At 32.5% G+C, this 4,717-nt stretch overlaps 1 long non-coding RNA gene across 1 annotated transcript; it reads left to right on the forward strand.

The window, feature by feature from the left end:
* The first annotated feature begins 556 nt into the window (after window positions 1-556).
* LOC118499702 lies at window positions 557-1,541 on the forward strand. The gene is made up of 2 exons (XR_004902211.1): window positions 557-911; window positions 1,032-1,541. It is a non-coding gene; the product is annotated as an uncharacterized LOC118499702 (long non-coding RNA).
* The last annotated feature ends 3,176 nt before the right edge of the window (window positions 1,542-4,717 follow it).

Here is a 4,717-nt window from a genome sequence, read left to right on the forward strand (position 1 = left end):
TTACTTTACACCAAAGAGTATGAACCACTACCCAGGCAGCCAGATTTAGTCTGTGAGCAAGAAAAGCTCACAGGAGTATGTTCTTCTGCTTGAAATGTTAATGTGCACTGAGTTTTTTAAATATTGGGGTCTCAATATTTAAATATTGAGTGACTTCACATGCAAATCTGAATCCTCATCTATTGTATCCCTAAATACGGCAATGCCTGGGTCTGCATTCCTGCATGAAGAGCAGCTGCCATTAGCAGGGCTGACACAAGTTAATTGTCCTTTATTATCACCCCAGTGCCGAAGTTGTCAACCTTTTCACCTCATGGCACACACAGACTAATTACTAAAATTCTGTGGCGCACAGAAAAATATTTTTTGCCAATCTGACAAAAAAATAGGTGCAATTTTGATTTTACTCATGCTGCAACAGCTGCTGTTGTGTTGGCTGTTTTCATTTTCTAACTGGACAGTCAAAGGGATAAGAGGTCAGTGCCCCTGACTAAATAGTCAGGTATTGCATATTTTAAAAATTCTTGTGGCTAATCGGTTGAAAACCACTGCCCTAGTGCTATATTTATATATGTTGATAGAGAAACTAAAATACACCTGCTAAAGTTGGGCAAATAAGAGACAGACACCAATGGCCATGTGTTTTTAAAAAGATGCAGGAAAGCATATATTTTTGAAGGAGTACACACTATCCCTACATATTAAATATGTTTTAAGCAAAGTGTGTGCTTTGAAAGAACTGAGGCCACTATTATAAAAAAAATATCTGGACAGCTTCACTTATTTGTACTACCTATCAGGACATTTTTTGGTAACCTCTATTTTTATTTGCTACCTCTATTTATGAAATAACTATTTTGAACCATTGATATTTCAATAAGGCAGTGATTTGAAACATTAACTGCATATTGGTATCTCTTGGGGAGATTTAAAAATACCCAGAGAGATTATACTTTAATTGTTCTGTCATGGCCTGGAGGTCAGGAATTTGAAGCACTCTAAGGTGACACTGATATGCAGTCAGGGTTCAGAATCTTTCTACAAAACCACTCTATGTGGGAAGGATATAAAATGTGAGCTCTCAGGTTAGGTTTACAAGTTTTAAAAAGCTAGTGTTGCCCTGCTTTCTTTCTTCCTTTAGGCCACCTGTTCTTCACAGCTACATCTTTTTTATAATCGGGATTTACTTTACATGTAGACCAGAATTGTGTTTTCTGTGTGGAAATTTCTTTATGCAATTATAGCTCATTCCTGCCTAGGATGTTTCTTTGCAATTTTCTGTAACTGCAAGGAGAACATCTGAGAAAGGTGATTCATGTACACTAAATTTTCCCAGTCTGCCTTGCAAGATGATAATCTAATCCTCTTGTGGAGTTTAACAGTCACCATTAATAAAAAGGATGCTTGACCATCACACATAAACATATTGTTTTAAGTGCATAGTATTTCAAGCAAAAATGCAAGAGAGAAATGCCCTTGCTTTGCTCCTTGCTAACTATTACCATACGCTTATTTGGCTGGTTGTAGTTTGGAATGTGGGGGAAAAAAGCATTTTGACTACTGAGATCAAATCATAACTCCTAGTATAAATTTTGGACTGCAAAGAAAGTCCCTGGAGACTTCTCAGCTTTCTGTAATATAAGCGGACCATTTCTCCCTTCTTACATGAGTTCTTGCTTGCCATGCAGCAAATGACTTAAACTGGCCTCCAGAGTCTCGATTGGTATAACCGGTACCGCTCGGCCGAGAATTCCTGCCTGAATTGAATGAGGAACATCCCTACAGATATTTTGTATTTTCCTACCCTTCTCTCAGTTTGATATCCTTATAAGTAATAGACAGACACCGTCAATATAGAAAGTTTTCCTTTATTTCTCAGCTTAATTTTGTTATTTTAATATTTAAAAAAACAAATTTGAAAAACAGTAGGTAACGTAAATTTGCTATTCTAATATAATTACCTCGATGTCTTTATATTCCTTTCCAAATATATAGTTTAAAAAAACCCTTGAAGTACCTGCTCAAGGACATTTCCATATTCTCCTGACTTTATCAGTTATTGTCTATAAAAATATTCCTTTGGCATTACTACAAAACATAATTTAACACTTCACATTCCAGTCCCTGTTTAGTTTGCTTTTAATTTTTTAACAGAATAAATACTGCTGTGCTGGACATGTTATTTATTTATACACCTAAAGATTTTAGCTTTTCCTCATTTGGATTAACCTGGAATGCCAAAGTGGGATTATTGGGTCAAAGGCGATGAACACTTCTGTAAATATTAATAATCTTTGAACTTAGTTTTATGTGCATGGACTGAAGCAATATAGACACTTTATTGCAATGGTCTGGAACTGAACTTGCAATATCTTTGAGGTACGCCTGTATATAGTGGTTTTATAACAACTTCATAAGAGAAGCTATTTCCTTCTTCCTTACTTTTTATTTTTAACCTTTGTTCTTTCTTTTATTTTCCTAGTATAAAGGGTGCTTTAATCTTTCTCGATTTTCATTTTTATTTACCAATATAGCTCCTCTTTTGTGAATTTTATGTTTGATTTGGCCTTTTACCTACTTAATCAAATGCTTTTCACACCAGATTAAATAATCACATTTTATTATCATATGCACTAATTTAAATATATTCTTTTAAAATATTATGCATATTTGTTCTTAATATTATTGAGTAATGTACTTAATTACTTAATTATTTTGGTTCCTCAGGGTGCATAACTTTTAAAAATTTTTATATAATTACATTTGTTGATCTTTCTTTTAGACTTCTAGCAATTTTAAATTTAGATTAGTTTTTCATGTAAGAGATGATAAATATTCTATTTTTCTTATTTACATATTTATTATAATTTGTTCTTTGGAAATTATTGTAGTAAAATGTGCATTGAACTAAATTTGTCCTGGAAACTTCCAACAATTTATTTAAAACAATTTATTTCAGGTAGTTCATTTCATCTCGTTTCAGGAGGTTGGGAGCAGTGTATATGTGTATTATAATTAGGTTTATTCAGCGGTCATCTTTTCCAAGAACTCATATCTTCTCTTAGATAAAAGCAGCATTTTAAAGATCAATCTTGGATACACTGACATATATATGAAATGTAGTTTTCCCACCAGAAGTGTATCTGCTTACACTAGCTTTTTATTATCTCAGTAAAACTTCATAAGAAATGCATATTCCCTTTGCACATTGTTTTTTAGATATTTCATATGCATCAGCTGCTATTAGGAATTGCTTTTTCCATTATCTTTTCTAAATGATATTTCTAGTAAGGAATTTATCATTTAATGATTTACCTTGTATTCATTTACTTTACTAAAGACTTTTATTAACAGTTGTTTTTAATTAATTACTATAAATTTTCCTGGCTATTATAATACTGATATTTTGGGGTCAATATTATATTGCATTTGTCAAAACATCAAACATATATTATGTTAAAAATAATATGATTAACATTTTTTATATTTTATAAAAACAGAATTTTTTTTAAATAAAGATTTTATTTATTTACTTTTAGAGAGGTGAAGGGAGGGAGAAAGAGAGAGAGAAACATCAATGTGAGGTTGCCTCTCATGTGACCCCCACTGGGGACCTGGCCCGCAACCCAGGCATGTGTCCTGACTGGGAATTGAACTTGCGATGCTTTGGTTCGAAGTTTGTGCTCAATCCACTGAGCTACCCCAGCCAGGAAAACGGAAATGTTTTTAGCTAGGCATAATTAACATATTGCTTTGGAATACATATGTTAACTATGTCAGTGAAGTAGCCCAGTATTTATATTCTGGGTGGCTTTATAAATTTTTGTTAATACATATTAACATTTTTTCTTCTCTATTAACATAATCCTATTGGTTTCTGCCAATTTGTAATTTAAATCTCTTTCATTAATGAATTTACTAATATTGAACAAATAATAGAGTAAGTCTGAGTTATTTGAGTAGGACTATTTCTTTATCTTTATTGTTCAATCTAACTTTTCTACTTTAGATTTTTATGTCTCTAAAGTGGCACTAATTACATGTTTTAGGTTATGATTCTCCCTTAAAAATATTTTTATCTTCCCTGGCTGAATGGCTCAATTGGTTGGAGCATTGTCTCCCACACCAAAAAGTTTGTGGGTTCAATCCCCAGTCAGGACACATATCAAGATTGTGGCTTCTATCCCTGGTCAGGGCATGAATGGGAGGCAACTGACGGATGTTTCTCTCCCAATAAAATCAATAAAAACACGTCTTCAGATAAAGATTAAATATATATATATATATATATACATGTTTTATTTAAAATGTTTACTCATATATCAATAATTAATGTTTAAGGTTTATGTGAGTTTCAATATACAGGGGTGGGCCAAGTAGGTTTACAGTTGTGAATACATGAAATACAGAGATTATTCTTATGTTAATTATTATTTACTGTATTTTCTATTTTAATATGAGCAACTGTAAACTTACTTTTGCCCACCCATGTATTCTAACAACCCTAACCCCCCAAATCAATGTTAAAACTTTATATTTACAGTCTAAATGACAGTAGTTATGACATTTGATAACTATTTATTAAAAAAAATTACTCCCCTTATTTTGATACAGTGTCACTTCCTAAGTATAGAGGGTTATTTGAGATTTCCTCAGCATGAATTCAGATGTAGGGGGAAGATTAATAAGGTTGTTTATACACCTAATTTAAACCTCA

Source organism: Phyllostomus discolor, chromosome 3, assembly GCF_004126475.2.
Source record: "Phyllostomus discolor isolate MPI-MPIP mPhyDis1 chromosome 3, mPhyDis1.pri.v3, whole genome shotgun sequence".
NCBI lineage: Eukaryota > Metazoa > Chordata > Mammalia > Chiroptera > Phyllostomidae > Phyllostomus > Phyllostomus discolor.